The sequence below is a fragment of the Pithys albifrons genome, chromosome 2 (genome assembly GCF_047495875.1).
Source record: "Pithys albifrons albifrons isolate INPA30051 chromosome 2, PitAlb_v1, whole genome shotgun sequence".
Lineage (NCBI taxonomy): Eukaryota > Metazoa > Chordata > Aves > Passeriformes > Thamnophilidae > Pithys > Pithys albifrons.
The window spans coordinates 38,051,068-38,075,088 of record NC_092459.1 but is presented as its reverse complement, the minus strand read 5'-3'; positions in this window follow the sequence as shown (position 1 = coordinate 38,075,088).

The window sequence follows — 24,021 nt, the reverse complement described above, 5'->3', positions numbered from 1 at the left end:
ACTGATGACAGGAAGAAAAACAATTAAAAAAAGGCTGAACCAGCAATTACTTACTAGTAAAGAAAATGCTTTTATGCAAGATTCAATGACACCGTGGCTTCAAACAGAAACAAACCCAGGAAAGAGTATCACAAAAAAATTTCTCCCTGAATAAATTGATAAAAGCAGAAATACAGAATAAACTGTATACTGTTAATAAAAAGGATTATGTACACTCATGCAAGTATTTGCAATAGATGTTGAAACTCAAGTAAGCAAAACAGTTAAAGAGTTATGGACAAAATTTTCAACTATTTTTTTAATAATCCAAATCAATATTTTTATACATGACTTCTTACCTTTGGAATTGTGTGGGTCTTTTTTAGGAAACTGGAAAAAGATATTGTATACACCATCATAAGTGTCAAAATGGCTTATCAAATTGCAAAAAAAAAAGATGGAACCAATGCATAAACACAGTATTTTGTTTGCACACACTTTGAAATTATAACAAGGATTTAAATTCACAAAATAAATATTTTCTTAATGCAGTTTACTAATATATTTTATTAAGTTCTGATTTGTTTTAATATCTCACTCTCAAAAATTCATTATCTTGTACACATAGCCTGTTGAAAAGGCACAATGACATAAAGACCCACTACTCCACATATGTGACCAGCTAGGATATTTTGTCTTTCAAATAAGCAACCAGTATCTGCTTACACTAATAAGTACATTATACACTGGAGAGCAATAAGACACATTGTTCTGTTTGACTATGCTTGTAGAAGCTATGGCCAAGCCAATGACTTTTTTTTATCTGTGAAAATTACAAATTTAATACATAATAGAAAATCCATTAAGCAAAGAAAACGGTAGCCAAAATCAGGTACCAGTCTAAACTTCATCTTTATTTATTGAATATATTTAATATTTAGGCAGTTTTATAAATTTGCAAGCATTTTTGGAAATGGTCTTTTTCAATTACTGATTTGTAATTTGCTACAATTATTTTCCTTTGTGTGACCAACATTAAATATTCCCCATAACAGATTGGTTTATGTTCACATATCATATAGATATTTAAGACTGAATAAATCCCAGAGCCCTGACCATGGATATAGCCAATAAACAAGGTCTCAAAATCTGTTTTAATGCAATAAATATGGATTTTCCTGTACTAAACAATCTTAGAACCTAATCTCTTCAGTATCTGATTAATCAGTAATATAAACATTAGATTCTATCTCTTGCCTCATGGGATTAGAGCAAAAGCAGACTTTCAGTTTAAGAATGAGAGCATAGATCTCTGAAAATCTTTAATTAATGTAAGCTCATAGACAAGAAATTATAAATAGTATTAGAAATATATATGTGTGCATTTAATCAGTGAGAAACAAAGAGAAAATGGTTAGTAAGGAAACATTGCAAAATAAATTATTAGGATCCAGTCATGTGACTACAAATTTGACTGCGTAGTGAATATAGGAGAAGAGTAAACTAATACAAAAGAAAAAGCTTTGCAGAAATTATGCATGTTGAGTGCAGAAAGATGCTTTGAAATGACCCAGATTCTGCCTCCTGTATGTCTGTGGAATTTCTGTTTTTGCAATCAAGTGTCTGTGCATAGAAATTGAAGACAGAATGTGTCCCTGCTTTATTTTAAATTGCTCAGTTTACCTTTTTAGTGATAAGGAGTATAGTAGGATCTTAGTGGTGCTAAGTATACATACTAGAATAATATCTGATTTCATCAAAAAGTAATGCTTGGGCAGTTCCTCTGCATTTGTCTATCACTGCAGTCTCAGTGAGATAAGGTAGGACCCTTCTTGCTTCAAGAGAGACCTTGCTTCCCCCAGGGAACAAAATGCATCAGAGCCCATTCATTCACCGTGAGGTTAAACAACAAAGCTTAACTCGCATTTGAAGAAATTCTTTTCCCTGAAGATGATGTCTCAGGACATGTCTGTATATTTTCTGGTGAGGGTGAGCTAGCTGATGTGAAACCCATGTCAGGAATCATGCTAAGAAACACTGAGGACAGTAGCCAGAGCTACAGCAAATGCCCACACCCCACCATTTTGCTTACTCTTAGTGATGCAAACAGGGAGACTGAACTACAGCTCATGTCGGTGGAGAGTTTTATTTAACTAAACATACATGACATTTGGGCAGCTACTGTGGGCTACCCAAAAGGCTTCTCTGAGATTTAGGAGTTCCATTGGACATATGGCAACAGACTTCTCCATTTCTTTTCTTTTGTAACTGTCCATCAAGAAAATTTTAAAACCATTGCTTGAACATCATTTTACACCTCTCAGTGAATGCACAAGCTGCTCCCTTGTAGCTGCCTGATAATTTATTGAATATGGCTGAAATTTACTATAAATACATGACTAGCTTTAGAAATCCAATTTTGACATCCAGGTAATGCAAATAGAAATTCAATCCTTTCCTCAGATGCTAACATACCAAAGCAAAAATTCCACCTTTCAACATTCTCTTTCCTTTTTGATTGGTTTTATTTTAATTTTTATTTGGTTTGCTTTTTTCCATGCAAGAAGACATCAGAAGCTTAGGCAATATTTATGTCAGTTTAAACTTCAAGGATGTATATTTTAAAATGTATACAAACAGTTAAAATTTAAGTTGCTCCACCCTGTCTTTTTTCTCTTAGTTGTAATAATCACTTTGCATGGTCCAATGTGTTCCATAAAAATGAAAGTGATTCTTAGATAAAATATTCAGCAAAAATTATCAGCTAGGTTAAATGAAGTTGAATTTTTACAGGTAGTGGCCAGATAAGAGATAATATTTCTTTTACCGTGATGTGCAGAGACCTAAATTGCTGCCAGTTCACAGGAAATGAGAGGTTTGTATGCATGGAGAGAGGGGAGTAGCTTCACTGCTGGAGATAACTGCCGTATTTCTGAAAAAAAAGGGGGGAAAAAGCAGCTGGATATTTTAATAGACTGAACTGAAGAGAGGGAAACTGGAATTGTCAGGTGTGAGTTCGGGCTTAGCCAACAGCAGGTAAAAGAGCCAGTCTGCGTCTGTGTGAGCTTCACTGGATCCTTTGGCAAGTAGACTGTCAGTTTCCCCATTCAGCAGTCAAACCAGACTGTGGAACCCTTATCACAGGAAGGTGACGGAACTGCACTACACCCTGGTGAATTCAGTACTGCTGGAATAGGGCTGGTAAGTTTCTCTATTTACTTCCAAACGACAGGAACTTTCCTCCTCAAGTGTCTTCTGTCTCAGTGTACTCAGTAACTGCTTAAGTCTGCTAAACGAGCCAAGAGATAATTCTCCCTCCAGCAAGATGGCTAAGCTATACATACTTCTCTTAGCCAAAGATCACAAAATAGTTATCTATCTTGTGTTATATTTTTATCTATCCCTGATCAGACAAAGCACTGTGATCATTATTGTCTTGGTATTTACTGTAACCCAAGTACTGAATTACATGAAACATGAAGAACCAGAGCCATATTTCTGTCCCCAAATATACAGCACGAGTATATGATGGTGAAACTAATGGAAATGCCTGATTTCTACTAGGAAAATGCAACTTGCATTGTTTTCATGAAGAAACTTGCCATATGACACAGCTAACATTTTCACTGAAGTTACCAAGCTATTTCAAGAGAATAAAACACCTGCCCTTGATAGATATACTGTACATTTTCCTTAAATTTGTGTTCAATTTGATTTGAAAATCAGACAAAATGATATAGCAGGAGGTGGATTAGATTTTTGCTTTTTGCTCACAGTGCTTCATAAAACAGTGCTTTGGTACTGAGACAATGTAATCTGTGAGTTGCTACTACTCATAGTGGTGTTCAGCAATAACCAGAGTGTAAAATTGTGTTGTCTACCTCCTCCTGCTGTTTCCACACAGGAGCTTTAATTTTTTTCTGGCAGTGTGGATGGTTCTTGTTAGAAGGCAGAATGAATTTAGCAGTTTGACTTCTTCTGAGGAAATATATTCTGACAAATAAATGGAAGCCTTCTGGGAAAGGATGCCTCCATCAAACATGTTGATCAGTTACATTAACACACTCAATGCTGTCAAAATTCAAGATAGTAACATTCCTCCCTAACAAATTACCCAAACCTTCAATGCATTGATGTCACAATATTTTGCCATGAAAGTTTGAAGGTTAAACTCCAATACAATTACTTCTTGCTTTCCAGATGAACAGAATGAGGAAACACTTCTCTCTTATTTCCACAAACTTTTCTACCTCTTCTTTATTAGTAGTTTACAGAATATGCATTACAAAAGCATGTTGAGTTTGGTAGAAGATCCAATGCAACAATAAATATATATATGCTATTGATGGGAGAAGGCAGGCATGACAACAAGGAAATATAGTTTAGGTTCAAATGCACATATCATGTTTTCCTTAAGACTGTACAGCAAGAATTATGGTAACAACAATGGGAATGACAACAACATGCCCATTTAATTAAATTTTGTAGTGGGAACAGAAAATGCAAAGAAAATTAAAATTTGAACCTCAATATAGCTTTGAGTGATATCAAAAATCTTATCCAAGAAAAAAAAACAAACAAAATCAAAACCATTGTAAAGATAAGAACAGAGAAAGTCAGCTGGTGTAAATCATGACTTTCTATTGGCTTCACTGATTTCTTCTGATCAGGAATCGGTTTCTGACAGTCATTAGCTGTACTCTGGTAAATCTTGAAAAGAAACTTCACAGAGCACTGAAACTAAGAAAGTCCTTTTAGTATAAATGATTAACAATTTCAAGCTCTACAGTTTGAATTGTCATAACTGTAGCCATGCTACCTTATTTGCCTATAGACAACATAAAACAGTCATATTCCCACTGCAGTGCTACCCTCTGATTCATTTAGTCCTAGGATGAAATCCTGAAGGCCATTCCAACTTTCAGTGCTGTCAGGCAGGAATAAATTTTCATCTGGGTTAATATGCAGCGTTGAAGGGAAGGGAAAAGGTTCTCTGCTCTCCCCTTTGAGCGAGGGCGGTAGAGATGGGAGACACAGACAAGGAGTTCCAGGCAGTTACAGGCAGGAGAGTCAACTCTTTATTCAAAAAACCACGAGATAATGTCCTGTCCTGGGGGCGGTCCCCAGGTCTGGCAGGATTGGGTGAAAACTGAGGAGGAGGCAGGGTCCATTAATCAATGGGTTTGGGACAGGGGCAGGGCCGGCTGGGGCCCTGGCCCTGCCCCCTCCCAGCCACGTGGCATAGGAGACTCACACAAGGTTTATCACCTTGGAGTCACAGGGGTAGAGAGAGGAGGGGGGCCCCGGGGGCCTCCGATCACTGGGGCTCCTGGGCGGGGTCGAGCCCTGCCAGGCCCAAGACAGGGCAGGCTAGCTTAATGACTGGGTCATCAAGGGAGCAAAAGGGTTCCAGGGAACACAAAGAAGGCTGGCAGGATGTGGTATAACAGAACTAGGCACAGCTCAGGGGATACAATGAACAGGGTGTGCTGGTCATCAAACAGCAGAGACAGGGTAACAGAACTAGGCAGATAATTGCTACCAAAAAAACTATTACAAGTAAAACTGCACTTTAAAACTGCATTTTTAAAACTTCAACTGCAAGTCTCTGAGTTGTTAATCCATTTCAGCATCTTTCTACAGGTTAATATAATATTTACCTGAAATCAAATGCCTTTCCTCATACCAGTCACCTATAGCTGTGAGAAACACAACGGTGGTGGGTTTTTTTCCTGTCAGTCGTGTTCTGCATTTTAATGCTTTTGCTGATATTAGCCTCTATAAAGTTCCAAGACTTTTTTACATCTATAGTATGTCCATGGAATTTAAAGAGATCTCTGGAAATACATTTTCGGAAGAATCTCTATCATTTGAAACGTATACACTTCAGTGATTACTAACATAGCTTACTAAAAAAATTTAATTAAATGCTCATTAAAAAACTAAAGGGATAGTTAAATTCAAGCTTCCTTTGTGCTGTTAGTTGAAGAATGTTATGTTCTTGATAAATACAGCCTTTGGGCATCTATGAGCTTAGTCACAAAACAAAATATGTAGCAGGTATGAACTAAGATGAAATCTTTTACAGAAAATAAGGGTATTAAATCTGTTTTAAACAGGATATATTTAAAAATAATTAAATGATAATTACAATATCTAGTCCCTCAGTTGACTAATATGCTCTACATGTAGAAAAAAGTGTTTATGAAAGATTTTAACCACTTATAAGAGGTTGTAGTTGGTGTAATCCTATTCCTACAAGATGAAAATTAAAGTGATCTTAATCACAATATAATTAATAATTTTGTCACTGAAAGTGTTTAGGAGGAGAAGAAAACATTACTTAAAGGAATTATGAGGAGGAATCCCATAGTCTTCTTCAGTATCAGAGCTTAAAGTTAGTAAAGAGGTCAAGCTTGAAATAATATGTGTTGGTTTGGGCTGGGGTATAGTTAAATTTCTTCACAGTGGCTAGTGTAGAGCTATGTTTTGGATTTACGCTGAACATACTGTGATTCACACAGGGATGGGTTTGTTATTGCTAAGCAGTGCTTACACAGAGCCAAGGCCACCTGTGTGTTTTGTACTGCCACGCTGGGAAAGAAGTTGGGGATGCGTGGCAGGTTGGGAGGAGGTGGGACAGGTGACTCAGGCTGACCAAAGAGATATTCCATATCATGCAACATCATGCTCAGTATATAAAGAGAGGGGAAGGAAGAAGCAGAGGGAGTGTTTGGGGTGATGGTGTTTGTCTTCCCAAGTCACTTTTGTGCATGATGAGGTCCTGCTCTCCTGGAGATGGCTGAGCCCATGGGAAGCACTGAATTAATTCCTTGTTTTGCTTTTGCTTTCCATAATAAACTTTATTTATCCCAACTCATGAGTTTTCTAGATTTTCTCTTGTGATTCTTTCCCCAGTCTGACTAGTGGCAGGGGTGAGCAGGTGGCTGGGTGGGGCTTGGCTGCTGGGTGGGGGTTAAAAACACAAAATAATACAAAGACTGGAATATACTTATGGGTTTATTTCAAAATAAGAAAAAAGTTTACCTCAGAATCCATCTCAAATCTGACTCACAGTTACAGGATCTAGAAGTTTATAACTTAAATCCTGATCACATTTTTTAAAGATTTTTGTTCCAGCTTGGCAACTTGGTAAGTTGCCTGGAAATTGGATTAAAGGAAATCTTTTTAAACAGAAAAAGAACAGGTCTTTCACTAAAAGCTAGAATTAGGGTCAATTGAAGTTATCATAATTGATGGGATAATTTAAAGGCTCCATGGATTTCCTTCTGATGAGACACTGGGTGAGATTCAGTTTACCTAAGTGAGGATAGCACACTGAAACCTCTCTTTAGTTCCACTTATAACATCTCACTGTCTGGTTTTCAGTAGCAGTTGAAGTCACCCAGTTATATGAGAAATTTTTCTTTGCACCCTGAGGATTTCCAAGGGCTCAACTCAGTCCCCATAGGCAGATGTGGTCCATGCTTTCAGGAATGTGCCTTGAGTGAAAAGTGAAAGAAAACAGGAAGGGTCCCAGGAGGGGAGACGTGTATCTTTCCTGAGTGTAAATGAGTGTCATAAACTCTAAAACTAGGACCAGGCTCCCTTTCACCCACCCCTGTTACTGCTGCAGCATGGCTGACCAGAGCATGGGTAGCATTGCAACAGCCATGGCAGGACAGGACCAGTTCACACCTTCTCCCTTCCCACATCCAGATGTTCTAACCAGAGACTTGACCTCTCTGCTATATCATTGCAGGCAGGGAACTACATGGTAGGTGGAGAGGAACACATAATATTTCTGTTTGATTTCCTACTGTCTGATAAAGAGAGATAGGTATCTATTTTCAGCAAGCTAGATCATCCGCTGGGGGCCTCTGCATTTGCTAGGCAGAGAAAATTAAGAGAGTACCCAGTTTGAAGGAGATGGATCTTCCTCTATGAGTCCTCAAAGATGAGGACCTCTCTTTGTGGAACAGTTTGATTAACTGGATGTTGTCCCATTACCTTTCTGGAAGTGAGGTATCACACTTTGAAGTTGAAGATGGCTACTAATGTCAGACTTGGTCCAATTAATTTTCTGTAAACATAATCCAGTTGTTCAAAAACAAGTGTGTTAAATCCTTCTAAAATTATTCCTAACTTTTGTTTTCTAACATTGTACTCCCTGATACAATCTTTGGCATGACAATATTTAAAAATACCTTTTTTTCTTTTTATTTTTGAGCCAGCCTGTTATTATCTGAAGTTGTAAAATCATTGATCACTTTTAAATAATAGAAGTAGTATCCTAGGTTTCTTCTACTTCTCGTTAGGACACATGTTTATTACATTAAAACTAGATTGTCTGGAGAAGAATCTTCCCTTTTATACTGATCTGCAGAGCTTATAAAAAAATACTCCTGAGCTGCAAAGGAACTAACTGCAATGGGAGATTAAACCTAATAGAACTTTTCACAGTGCAATAGCTCTCTGTTACTTTCAGTATAACTGTTTACACTGCCACTATCTAAAGCAAACATTTCCTGACCCATTTTGGCTCTTTTTCAGTATTGTGTTAAATTTAATGTAACACTTATAGGCCGAGTCAATTTGGCGAAGCTGAATTTCCTCTGAACGTGTTGGTTGTCAGGGAGCTACTTTTCAGGTCAGTTTTGTAAATACAGCTCTGAAGGGTAGGTATGGCTGGCTGTGGAGGTACTCATTCCTAAAACTGCTTCTTGTGCAAATAGTACATGTGCATTATCATAACAACAGTAGCATACAATGAACGCATTGTGGTGAATTCCAGAAAAAATAATGCTTATTCTGCTCCTACTGATAGATCCATGCACACCAGGAAGACTTATTTTTCTGCCGATTAACCTCAGGCCAGAGTTTAGCCAATGATCTAGTCTCAAGGTAGCAGTCCCAAAGCACAATTCAATGCCAATAATGCCAAGAATAATTCCTCTACCTTTGACATCCTATACTTTTCCTCTGTGTACCTCTACCCACATCCTCTTAGATCTCTTTTCGCTTGTTTCTCCTTCCTCTATTTGTTGCTTTCCTGAGTGTGCACTGCCTGTTTTTTCAGGCTGAAGACTTGTTCATCGTGTCTTTCAGTAATCTGAAGGCCTAACAGACTATCTTCCTTAAAATTCATAGCTCCCACTGTTTCTTCAAACCTCAGTGGTGCTCCTTATCCAGCAACAACCTTTAATCCTTACTGCTACTTTAGGCTTTCACATAGATTTAGATGCATTTTTCTTTTCTTCTTTCAGGCTTTTCCTGTACACTGAACACCAGATACAAAAAAATTCAATCTAAATAATCCAGATACGAGTTGTATTCCAACATAACTTTCATGTTGCTTACTTCATTTAGTCTGTCATCAAGCTTCAGTCTATATGATCTTGTGCAACTTGGGTCATAGGTTACCCAGGTTAAGGTGTTAATTCTAATTACAGTAGAAGAAAAATTGTCAACTGAGGATATATTGTCAATCCATCAACACAAACTTGATGTAAAATGTATAAGGTACCCTGTGTGTTTGGTCGTTTTTCAAAATGTTTTAAAAATCCTCGACAAGTATTGGATATGCTTTATCTCTATGGAAAATGGAAACCCACTAAATGTACTGAAACAGATAACTAAAATTCACCTAATATAAAAGTTAATACATTGCAAAGTAAAAAGTAGATTGAAAAGTAACTTTTAATGTTTTTACCCAGCACTTTTTTTCTCAGTATTCTAGATTCACAGATGTGAACTTCCAAGTTACATTTCAATTGTCATATAATTGAGAAAGTGAATCTTTTCAGGAGGGAACAAAAGGGACACAGAGGGGAAAAGTGTTTGAATCCTATTGGAGGACTTTACAGAGGAAAATATACATTTTAAATTAATGACACATAAGTATTATCTGGTCTCAAAGTTATATATACTTACAATACATCTTTTATAGCAATTCTTTCATGTCAGTGCTAGAAGCGTAATTTACATAATAACAAGTACATTAATCTCCCTTTGAACTTGAAGAAAGGTGCCCCTATGGGTATGATATATTTCTGCATGTGGAACAGTTTATCCTTTTGTAATTGGCATGGTAATTTTGAAAAATAAAAAATAGTACTCAATTTAAATCTCTCCACCCATAAGCAAAGCAATATAAAATTAAATATGTACTAGCAAGTAAGTAAATTGTATTGATGGAAGACTCCAGAAACTGTTTTAAGTATTTCAATGAGTTCTATATGAACTGCATTCATTATAATCAAATTAAAATAATAGATTTAAACAAACTTGTACAAAACTGACATAAATTTGCACTTTTTCCCATTACCTGTAATATTTTTACTGTACTAGGTCTAATGTAGGTCTGCTTCTTGGCTAGTCTGTGTTGGGTCAGAGGTTGGATTTGATGATCTCAGAGGTCTTTTCAAACCTAGCTAATTCTGTGGTTTTGTGCTTGGCTTTGGATTAAGTACTAGACCTGCAAATCTGGATTTCATTTGAAATCAAAACTGAAAGTCAGTTTTTCCTAAAACTTATGGAAACAAAACTCATATTGAAGATTTTTTTTGATGGAGCAAAAAATGAGTTAAAATAAAACCCCTAATTCTATGTTTCTGCAAAATATCTATTTAAAATATCTATTTAATATCTAATACCTATTTAAATTTTTCTTACTATGAGCTGGTGCAAAAGAGTACAGAGAGGTTGTTTCATGCAAATTCCTATTACAACATCTTAGAAAACTTCAGAGATTCAGGTAGTTCAGGTGAATTTGGATATGACATGGAATCATGAGTTAAAATGGATTTTTTTATTTTAAGTAAGCTGAAGGTCCTGTCATCCCTGCGGTTTAAAACAGGATGTGTTTTTTTCTCCTTTACTTTTTAACTTTGCCTCTAGATAAAGTTAAAAAGTATCTATTTTTTATTATCTTTCAGTCAAGTATACATCTTTCATTAGATGTATTCAAAACACATTTTTTATAATATATGCCATAGAAAACTCAGCTTGAAATTCATAGAAAACATGCATGTTCCTCATTCATTCAGAGACTTTTCAATTTCCAAAATGTACACATTAGCAAGTAATACACAGAAGCAAATTACAGAACATTTGTAATTTCCCACCTGCATGTACCTGTCACTGCATTTGCATAATAGCCTATTCCACAGGAGATGTTGAAGGATGCATGTATACAGCCAGAATTAAGTCATCAGGATAGATACAGCAATACATTTACATAAATAATAACTCTGTGATAACTGCTTTATATAACTATCATCAATTGTTTGCAATCTTTCATGATAAACACCTTGCTCTCAGGATGTTGAAGAACACAAGATACAATTATCTAAGCTGATAAAGTTCAGAGGCACAAATAATTACGAGGTTAGTATTTAAAAACACATGCAGCACTAGATGGAATAAGGATAAATAATGAATCATTCCTAAAAGTTGTAGGGTTTAGAGAAGACACTGGCCTGTGTCGCCACATAAAGGTGCTTCCATGGTGTCTGATACACTCTTCTCTGTCTCAGACAACTTCTTGTTCTCAGATAGAGTCACAGAATTCTGCTGAATTTTAATTTCTAACCATGAGGCCCATATTACGTCTAAATGTCTCTGTGGGACATCAGTTAAGACTTTCTTTCTACAGGGAGTTTTAGTATCTGCTGTCACTCATAATGATGCTGTCATTCCCACTTTGAGCGTTTGAGGCATAATTAGCACTTCTTAATACTCTGCATCCTCTGGTCTGTCACCATTCTGTTTTCCTTTTACAGTTGACTGCAAAAGCAAACAGGTATTATCTTTTTGCTTGGGTATAGGCTTTCCTAGTAGTGTGACACTCATGCAATGACTCTATGTCCTGTCTCTCTTTTCTTTGTCAAGAATCTACAATGTAACTTTCTAAGATCATTGAAAAGAGTAATAATTTCTTGTTGACTGACAGGCTAATTCCTTCTAAAAATAATATGCAAAGGCAATTATCAATCAGTGCTAGCCATATGTCTACATAAAGTGTCAGAGATGCTCAAGGCAGAGGTTACGTTTGCATGCCTTTAAAAGCTTGATCATACTTCATTCAGCTAAGTCAGATCATGACTGGTTTATCACAATGGAATAACTGTCTTCTGATGACACTTTAAAAAAACTCAAAAATTGCTAGTAATTTAAAAGTCTTCAATTTCTGCACTTTATATTGACTATTTCAAGTTTTCATTTAGAACTGCTTCTTTAAAAATAAATCATATTTCAATATGTAGTTCAAAAAATACAATATGCCCAAATAGCATTCATATTATTTCTACATGAGCAACACTTTTTGATCAAATCAAAATTGATTGTTTCCTAATAAAAATATTAACCTTTTAAATTTCTTTTTCCCAATCTGGAATAAAAAGTAAAAATAAATAAAAAAAGGTATTAGGGAAATGGCAGCGCTCAGATAGATTTACTGTTTCTATTCATATGTAAAATTGATGCCTTGCTAGAGGCAAATTAATTGATTTTATGAGTTATTTTCATCATTTACCATTATAAAGTTTCAGCTGCATATCCAGGAGGCTTTTAATATGCACTGATGAGGAAATACAGAATAACATGTACAAAAATGCTAAAAATGTGAAAGTAGCAGAGTTCAATTTCAAAGTAGTCAAGTGCTATTTACTGTGACTCCCAGCTAAATTTATACAGAGGAAATGACAGAGACCTTGTGTGCCACATTTTTCAGCTACATACCTCTATGTACCTGACTATCTCAGAGAAGTCAGAGGAGTACTACTTTTGTTAGGGAAACCACTTCTTCGCCTATTTCTGTTGGGAAGTGAGCATTTCTGTGGGCATGACCACATGTGTAATTTGAAGGTGAGAATTTCGGTATTTTAATGAACATTGTCTGGTAGAAATAATCTTCGTATCACTGAAGCCAGCAGAGTTACATCAATTGGTACCAGAACAGAATCTTCCAATAGAACCAGATTTTAAAACATAGATGATGCTGATATTTTTAGAAAACATTGCTCAAGCTTCTCAAGTTTGTGATTTGTTCTGTACTTTCAGTGGCATCGTCCATTGATTAACTGGAAATGAAGGATAATGCAATCATCCTAGGACCCAGTACTGTGATGAGGAACTGCAAAAACTACAGTAAAAAAAGTAAAAGTAAAATATATTAGTACATACATGTACACGTATATGCACTTAGGTTCAACCTTTTACATATAAATACATATATATTATTGTTTGGGGAAAATAAGTAGTTCTTACCTGATTTAAGAGGACTAATTTTGAGTATGTAGTTATTGGGACAAAATACTCTATTTTCACTCATTTCCAAAATATTTATGATACTGTGCAACATGTTCTCCCTTTGATTTCTATAAAAGTGGTTTTTTTTTAAAGTAACTTTTTTTGTGGAAAAAAAAGAAGTTTGGGTACTTGCTTACTCTATAAACAGGTCACATTTGTGATGAGAAATAAAATTCAGCCTTCACTTCCTGATTTTCTCTTTCTCATCAAAGTTTTCTTTTACTCCACTTCTTTATTTGATATGACACAGACACCCTCTTATCCCCACCCTCTCCCACCCTGCCTCCTGCCACTTTTCTTTAACAGTTCAGGAATTTAACACTCGCTCTGAAACTAATCAGAGTTTACGTCCCCCACAATACACAATGGACTCTGTGGAGCTCAGAAAGTGTGTTCTATTGTTTCTATGTGGCTTTTTTAGACTGCTTCCTGGAGATATTCTTTAGTCCAATAAATTTCTTAATCACTTTGAAAAACATGTTACGTTTTCTTTCATTTGGGATGTGAGGGGTTGATCTATTTTTTCCCCTTGTTAAGGTGTTTTAAGTCCTTGAATTTGCCCCCAGTTCCAATAGCCATCTTTAATTCTCATGTCTAATCCCTGAAAACTCTTAATCAAGTCTTCAGCAGTTTTAATTATTATTCAACATCTAATTTAGGATTAAAAATTTTTCTATGATTGTACAGTGAATACAGATTATGAAATATCCATTGTATAACAACAATTAAAAGAATAATCCCTCCAACAAAATTTAGAACCATTTAAACTACATAGGATTTAAGAAAGCTAAATTATTGGAAAGGAGATTCATAGCTCAGCCAAACTTCGTGAAAGTTAAAACAGATTTGTAAGGACTCATAGAAAAAAATAATTGTTGGGATAAATTAAACTTGAAATCTATCAGGTTTGATAGAATGTCTCCTATTGAGGCCAGCTCAAAGAGCAACAGAAAAAAAAGATCTAAGAGCAAAGAGCAAGAGAGTGTAGAAAAATCTGCATTTATAGTTAGGTCTCTTCCTCATCTTTGATATCACAGAACCCATAAACCCTGAAGGCCGAAGATAAAGATCTCTACAATAAAAATGTTATTAACTATAAAAATCCCTGATACTCTTGTTATCAACCTGTAAATCCTTTTTTTTTTAGCTTTTTTTAAGATTGTGTCTTCAGAAACTACAGACTCTGGGAAGAGCTGGACAACTGGACACAAATTAAAAATTTAAATGTATAATATAATCCGCAGTCATGAAAAATGTGCACAAAAATGCAGTGTCTCTAAATCTTTTCTGCTATGACCTGGATTTAACTTTCTAAGGGTCATAAGGTAAATTATCATTAGGCTTACAAAAAGCAAATATCTCACCTGTTCAAAAAATACTTCCATGTTTTTTAACCCTGTCAAAAGTTCATTAATCTGTGAGTGATTGTAAAGATCCTTGCAAATAAGCTTCTTGGTGAAACAGCTGAGGAGGGAAAAAAGATGAATTCAAAAGCATCATGTGGTGAGTCCATGTTCCTCTCAGGAAGGAAATATTTTTTATTTAAAATTAACATGGCTTAAGAAACACAGGCAACCCTGTACAAAGAGCCTTTGGTGAGCTTTAGTGCAAAAATTCCTGCTGCGGACTGTTCAGTAAGATTAGTGGTGGTCACGACCCATACAGAAGGTCAAGATGGCTAAACATAGTGCTAGTCCATTGATGCCACTCTCCAAATACCTGTTTCCCCATCTAGGCAGCTTACATTCACACTCCTGTCAGTACAGGTTTCCATGGACCAAACATAACATGTGTTGCCTTTGCATGGGCTCTTTTCCTTTTGTTCCAAGAATTTAGATTTTTTTTTTCCTTCAGAGAGAATGTTTCACACTACAGCAGTTTGGTTGTTTTCACCTGCAACACACTTTTCACCTCTCATTGTCTTCCCTAGCCCTTTCTGTTTTTATGCTGCATTAGTAGCATGCATTTGGACCTTCTGTGTTATCCTACCCTACTGTGGCTTTTCCATAACTCGTTGAAAAGCCAATATTGTATAACTTCCCTTTCAAAAGTCCTTCTTGGTGCTTTTATCACTTTGAATCCATTGGACATATTAAACTGCATTGGCGCAAGCCCAGTGACAAAATAACTTGAGAGGGAGGTATTCATATTTTAAAAATAAAATCCTCCAGTATGAATGTCTGAGTGTCTTAATACAGTTGATTAGGAAAATATGCTCTGAAATTCTCAGAACACACGTGAAAAAGGTCTTATCTGTCAAGGGAAGAGTGGGAGGAGAGGCAAAGGAAAGGAATTAAGCCATTCAGTAGTTTCCTAGCAGGTGGCTTGATTTGTGCCACTTCAGCAAACAAAGAAAAACAAACAAACAAGCAAAAAATTACAATAGCACTCAAGGTGATTCATTAAGTTATGTTTTCATTAATGTTTGAGTATGTCATTAAAACGTTAAAATATTGAGAATTTTTCCACATATTAGACAATAGTTGCTGTATCACACTGGGATATAGCCTTTCATTGCCCTATATCTTACTGGGAGTCTGCTTAAACCGGCCTGTGTTGTCTGTCATCAGTGTTCACTGTGGGACTTCCTGCAAGTTTTCAAAGACAATAATGAAACCTGGGAACTGCATCCTTTTGAGCAAGGGAGTCATCAAAACTTCACAGATGTTCATTACCATATGAATTTAGCACAATTCCTAAATTCCCAGATCACTGTTATCTCTGAATTTACCCTTTATAGTGAATAGAAAAAAATTGTTATTTTATTTCTGTGAAGACTGCATTGTGATAACCGAAGTGTTGGAAATAATCATGTGAAATTCAATGTGGCAGACTTTCTGGTAAAGAAAAAATAAAACTAAAAATTATATAATAACTTTTAGTAGAATCAAGAACTGTAATTGTTGTTTCTGATACAATATGAATTTTTTTTCTGTCTCAAGAAAAAATTCAAATTTCATATCAGAGAATAGAGAATACATGAGATATCCCATGTGCCTAGTTTGACACTGATCAATGGCAAGCTGAACATGAGTCAGCAGTGCCCTGGCAGCCAGGAGAGCCAACCGTGTCCTGTGGGGGCATCAGGCACAGCATCGCCAGCCAGCTGAGGGAGAGTATTGTCCTGCTCTGCTTCTGCTCTGCACTGGGGCAGCCTCAACTTGAATAATATTTTGTGCAGTCTTGGGCACCACAATATAAAAAAGATATTAAACCATTAGAGAGTGTCCTGAGGGCAACGAAGATGGTGAAGGACCTTGAGAGGAAGCCGTATGAGGAGCAGCTGAGGGCACTTGGTCTGTCCAGCATGAAGGAGACTGAGGGGAGACCTCATTGCAGTCTACAACTTCTTTGGGATGAGAAGAGCAGGGGCAGGCACTGATCTCTTCTCTGTGGTGACCAGTGACAGGACCCAAGGGAATGTCCTGAAGTTGTCAGGGGAAGTTTAGGCTGGGTACTTGAAAAAGATTCTTTACTCCAAGGGTGATTGGGCACTGGAACAGGCTCCCCAGAGAAGCGGTCAGAGCAACAAGCCTGACAGAGTTCAAGAAGCATTTGGATGGTACTTTTAGGCACATGGTGTGACTTGGGGATGTTCCTGTGCTGGGCTAAGGGTTGGACTAAATGTTTCTTGTGAGTCCTTTCCAACTCACCATATTCTATGATTCTGTCACACCATGTTGTACATGTTCCATTTAGTATTGAAGACACCAAGAATGATGTATTTTGAAGGCACATTTGAGAGCTCAACCAGAAAGCACCCGAGGTGATCCAAAACTGCACAGGTGAAACAGGAGCTTGTTAGAGAATGTGCAATTCCGTACTAGCAGCTCCGCAGAAGAAGCTCTGTTTGCAAGTAGTGTATAGTTATCCTCTCAAAACCAGTTATTCACCTATCACCTCATGTTATTAGCATTGGTTCTTGAGCAGTTTTGGCTGAAGCCAACCATTATTTTTCAACAGACTTCCTGGAGACAGATCAATTGCTAGTATAGGCCACAGCAGTTCTCATTAATTAGGTAGAGATTCTGGTAGCATGAGCACAAGCTGTCCTGTGTCACCTAGCATAGCTAATGGCTGTGTTTAAATTACAGGCTTGATGTTTACACATAACCAAAAATATACATTCCTCTTACTTTGTCTGCTCCACTTTCTGCATTATTTTTTATTTAATCACTTAAGTTTGTTTTGTTTTGTTTTAACAAGTTCTCTTTGTACTGAACTTCATCATGCTTTAATTTTGCTTATACTACTACATTTTGTTTACAGATGTATTTTAAAAATATATTTTAGACAAAGAAACAGGAAAAAAACCCCATGGAATATGGTGAGAACTTTAGACAGTGACTTGATATTTTAGGAAATTCTAATTCAGTGAAGAAAGAAATCTGTATATAAGACTAGAGGCATAAAAATACAGAATACAAATGCAAATTATCCACTCTGGGTCCATGATTATGCATAACTCTGTGTACATATAGGCAGGGTGAGTGAAGCATTCAGGTGGCTGGAAACATGAGCACAACACGGAGGAAGTCTTTCTACAAGTTCCAGCTACAGCAGATGCACTTTTTATTATTACTAAATTCAGCTTAATATTTCTATAAGAACTGGTGTAAACAGAAAAGGGAAAGAAAATTCAGCTGATGAACACACCAGTGTGAAAAGGAAAATAAAAGACATTTGTCTGTAGTGTGAAACAATCCCTCTACATACAGTCACATGCATTTTTAATTAGAAGTAATTTGATTTTGGTTCTAATGTTTACTTGGTCTTCATTTACAAGACAGACATATTTGCTATCCTCTAACTCTTCATGAGAGCAAGCAGAACCAATAGGTTTGAGGTTTCTTCCCAGTATAAACTGGGTGAGATGAAACAAAATGCCAGTTGTGTAATCTCTAAGTTCTGACATTATCCAAGGAACCTGTAGCCACTAGCTTTAACTACTAAGTTAAAAAAAAAAAAAAGTAAAATAAAAAGTTCAGACAACGTTTAACAATCACTTTCTGGTATGTAGAGTTTGAATGAAATTACAAAAACCACATAAACACCTTTTATGAGTGTGTGTGTAGTGAGGTGCATGCACCTATTTTAAATTAAAATATCCAGTTTCTATCCGTAGAGGATTGGAAAAATTCTGGTACTATGGGGACCAATGACATCTACACAAGTGTGTGGTCAGGAATAACAGGGGATAATCTGAACTTCCCAAAAAAACCTCTTCACTGAGGACCTAAATGAAATGGTTGGCTCTGAATCAGATAACTCAGAGACTGATATCTAAAAAAGAAACAAACCTTTGCAATTATTCACATATTTAATAAGAGTGCATTAGTCCATCTGGGAGAAAGCAGCAACTTGATAACCAGATTAATAGAATAATTTGATGTCAACTTAGCAAATACGAGCATATTTACTTCACATTTCTGGTTGAAATTTTCAGTGGCTGAACTACTTCAGCCAGACATCAAACTTTCATAAGAAGTAAAAGTGATAACCTTTATAACTCCCCTACTGCCAATGTGTAAGTATAAATGTTGCTTCTTTGTCCTTTATTTATGTTTGAAAACCTCGTTCCTTCAGTACTTGGTATAACTGGTAGCAGCAGTTCAGTTAAATGGTTCATCCCAGCTTGTCTTTATTTCTAATAAAACTCCAACATTATCACTTCTTTTCCATCCCCGGAGAATACAATTGCCTAGTACCCTCCCATGTTACAACCCTACCCTATCCCCACTTGCTGAAAGACGCTTGGTGACCTATTTCCATATGAAAGTATAGTTTCTTTTCTACTCTAGAAAATACAAAGTTAAATCCTAACCAGCTGAGAATCTGTCCCGGTTGCTTATTCTCTGTTAACTACTGCCTAGCACTCCTGCTGAGTCAAAATGCCTCACCAGTACCTCCTGCAGTGGGCTATGTCTTAAAGGCAAACATTAATCGTTAATTAACAGATTATAATTTTAAAAAATAAACTCCAAACAGCTCATTATAGTGACATTTAAATCACTCAATTCAGTTAAATAGGATGACAGCTTATTTAATAATGATCACAATGTTGCTTTTTTCCCTGCCTCTTTAACAACATTCTGATGCAGGGGAAAAAAAAATTGTGGACAAATGCAATTCAAATGGTCACTTTATGAAACAAAATTCATGTGAGGTGTTTTGATTCAGGCTAGTCTTGTTTCTTGAAGGATAGGAGGGATGGCTGTGAGAACAATCTGTTTCTTCTAGGAGCCAACTATGCATGCCTTTCTGTGTAAAATAGTAATAATTGTAAAAATACCAGTTTGGCTGAATGAGGTTTGTAGGATTCTGCTGACTCCACAATTTTAAGGATATTCTTTCTTTTTAAGAATGACTGGATGCTGTAAAATGTGAGGAGCAAACAACATTGCAGCATCTATTTTTATATAAGGAAGCATCTTTCTCTATGATCCCCAGATGAAAAGCTGTCATCTGTCTTCTGAATAAGTTTTATCCACCTACCCTTCAATGACAAGTTTTTTTGAAACTGCAGAAGACTCCAAGCAATTCTTTATAATTCCCTAAATAAAGACATCAGAGTATTGGCAGAAAACATACATGAACAGGAATGGGCAGCTGTCTCTGGGAGGGGAAAGAAAAAAAATTTAAAAGCGGGAAAAAAGCGCCTGCCAGCTTATTTAAAAGCTGTGAAATTCTATTATGAAGTGTATGTTAATGTGATGTGTCTTTTCCCTTTTAAACATTGCTTTAAAATGATGCTTTAAGCAGAAGATTTCTCACTTGTGATATATTAGCCTATGAACTGTTCCATGGAAAATGTCTTACCAGTCCATCAAAGGTAATTAAAGGCCGAGAGTAAACTTCAAAGTGTAAATTAAATTGGGAAAAAAAAAAGAAAAAGAAAAGAAAAAAAAAAAAGGGAAGAAAAAAGAAAGGAAGGTTGAAAAAAATATTTCATTTCATAACATTTAAAAAGACATCTATTGATAAAAAATATTTCATTTCATAACATTTAAAAAGACATCTATTGATAACATACTAGTGACAAGTTTTAAGTATGACCAGAAATAAAATCTAACCCCTGAATTTTTATTCCATTTTATAGAACTGATGTAAAAAGATGAATGAGGTTGCAGTGTTACATCACACATACTTTATGGTGTCTTCTTATTAGGCAGATAACACAGTCTACTAGTAGTTTGGGCATTTATTGCTAAAATTGTAACACAGTCCCCATTTTTTCCCTCGGATCAGTTCTATTGCTCATCAAATAGTGCATTCATTTTGTATGGTGTTATTTCCTAAACAGTTGTCCTAAGTATTCACTCTGCTCTGCAGAACACAAAACTCCAACTTTGTCTCTGCATATATTCATTATCACAGACTTTAATTACAGCACCAGATAATATTTCTCAAATATCAGAGGCTACTATCATATTATTGGTTCTTGAATTTTAACCCTTTTTTTTCTGGGAACATTTAAAGACACTTAAAATAAATATAATGCAGAGGAAAATTTAAGTTTTATTATCAATATTTGAAGCATTAAAGCTGTTGAACAATCTTAAAAAACACGAATACTTGTATAAAATAAAACATAGTCTTCCTCTCCCCTGTTTTGGTTATCTTTCAGATTTTGTCAAATATTTTGCATAAATCACACCAAAAATAATAACCAGCAATAAGGATAATAGAAGAACCAATAAACATCATATTCAGAGAGAATAAACCTACAAAATTTAAATCTGAAATAGTTTCAGAAAGCTATGAGTTGCTATAACAAACTGTAAAGGAAAACATGATTCATTTAACTGTATATGTGTGTACTTTCCTGTTATAACAAGCAGAAATCATATTTGATGTCTTTAGTAAAACATAAAGGTAAAATGTTAAAATATATGGTGAGATAAATTAAAGAGTATTTGTTTACCTGATGAGCAGTTCTTCACAATTTTCATACTATCAAATCATAATGCATGGAGCTGATTTTGTGCCATAGAGATTTTTTTATGCATTATGCTCGAAACCCTATTTACAACAAAAATTATATTCTTTTCTAGTCAGGATAGGGTTAAACAATAAGTCATGATACTGTTCTTCGTTTGTGATTCGGCAGTGGGTGAAAATCTTATTTCACCCACCATGGGAAATGACCTATTAAAGCCCAGTTTCTTTTGATCTTAATCCAAAGCTCATCAAAATCAATAGTTGTGTTTCCATTGACCTCTAGTATCATTAATACTAGCTATTTTGGGGGTAAGTGGAGTGGATATATGTTACATGAATGCAGCTTTACAGAGAACCACTGGTACATTTTTCCTAACTGTTTGCTTGTAGTTTGTGACTGTTTAAATGGGGCAAGTAGAGTAGAACTATATAAAGGGAAGAAAGTGGTTAACAGGAAACCATATAATGGTTTTAATTTATGTTTCTATTCTATTTTGATTTAATTTAAAATTAAAAGCAAATATGTAGAATATAACGTATTTCAGAAGATGATTCAGATGCCTTGAAGGAAAATAAAACTCTTAAGCACAATTTTAGAAAGAGTCAAAAATTAAAACAATCAATTCAAAGGCAGAACAGATTTTATAAAATTTGAAATAGGTAGAGGTTTACTGTAAAAGTAAAATTAGAAGTGAAAGAGGAAAAATGTGCATAAGCCGATATATTTTTACTTTATTTCTCTTCTCTCCATTAGTTGTTACATTTCCTTGTTTTATACTAGCTTAAAATTAGATGTGAACTCTAGCATTTCTTAGTGTTTATTTGTTACATAGAACTTTGCTGGAACTACTTGAATTTGTGAGATTAAGCACATTTTTTCAAAAGGATAACAGGATAACAGGATTGCTGCTTTTCAGTTTAGCAAATGGATAATGTCATGGTTACAGGAGTTTTTTTTGTATTTTATAAACTGTAGTTTTTCTTTCTGAATGATATTTCTACAGATCTTTCACAACTGCCTGTGTCCTGGGCTCAGCACTGAAGTTTACCTCTGAAAGATGAAAAGAAAAATGTTTTTTTTTCTCAGGCCTTAACAAACAGAAGCATGAAATCCATGCAGTAGGGACCACACTGAAAAGACACAAATGATTGTCACTTGGTTGTTGACTGATAGTTTGGAATTAGTAGTTACATTCAGTAAATTGATAAAGCTACACTTCATCATCTAGACAGATCACAGATATGTAGCCTCTACAATCCTACCTAATCTGCAAAGTGTATATATTTTTCTCATATTTATTTGCAATTATCTGGTAGAAACAGGATGAAGATTTTTCTGTGGGATGATAAAGATTAATCCTGAATATGGATTTCAGACAAGTATCATCTCTTTAACAGTGCTTTGGGAAGAAATTGGTTGCAGGCCAGAACCTAATACTCAGTGCTTATCTTCTGGAAATGCCATTTGCAATGACAAAATAACGAGACATGTCTGAACTACTGTAGGAAAAGTTTGTCCTCATTTTCACCTACTTGTTTCTTTATGAATGCCAATGGCATTGGCATCTTTCTCAGTGCCTGAAAATTCACTTCTAAGATCCAAATAAATGCAAAAGGTCTTTCCTTCATGAGGAAATAATATATTTATTTAACTGTCAAGCCATGTTTAATGATTATTAGGGCAACCAATTAATTAAAATGAGTCACATGAAAGTGAATGCAATTAAAATGAAACGAGAGATGGGATTACAGTCTCTGTATTTGTACAGGACTACCTGGTAACTTTTCTGTCCTTAGTGATCAGTTCCAGTGAGGTCTGACAAGAAGGAGAGGTAGCTCAAAGATGTGCATGTTCTAAAACTTTTGCCAACTCTTGAGACAGAGTAAAAGCGGAAATTATTGTTCCCTCTGAGGAAAGAACAATTATAACTCAGTCAATTTGAAGAGGCCAGAATGATGCTAGGGAGACTGGGAGCTCAGATCTGTGAGTTTTGTGCATATGGGAAGTGACATGGAATTGGTTAGGAATATAGGATACATTCTCATAGGAAAACTGGATTCATTAATTCCACTAACTTAACGTAGCTTTAACTCCTAAGCACAGTAACAATGAAATGAGAGCCCTTAAATGGGTGAATGCACATTGTAAATTGATTATTACCAGCCTGACTTATAGATACATTTATTTGTATACATGCATATGGAGATACTTATGTATCTATACATATCTATGCATATGTGCATGTTTAAACAAGTATACACACATGCAAATATGTATATGTGCTTGTAATAGAGAAGGTACCAGTAGATGGCACTCAAGAATGTACAACTGATGAGCTTGTTGGCTGTGTTTTTATGAAGAAATCAATAAGAAATCTAATCAGTTCTTGAAACAATGATGGCCTCCATCCAAGACTAAAGAATAACAAAGTCTCTACTTGATACTAACACAATGGTTCTCTCTAAAACTTTCAAAAAGTCTTTCTTTGCATTGACTAGGGGTGGTCTGCATGTGCTAGGGCTCAATTGTTAACACTATGGCTGCCTCTGAAGTATTTAGATTCAGATGTTACTTTTATCTTTGACATGACTTGTCCTGACATGATGCTTCAGTATCAAGCTGAATGTTTTAATTGCCTGAATTAGGACAGTGGCATCCAAACTGCTTTATGGGAGTTGACCCAGTCATGCTAACCATTGTGTATTCTGGACATAGAATGAAGAATGAATCACCCAAGAAAAACTGGAAAGTATTTTCTAATAATCTACACAAACACTCCAGTTCTTAGG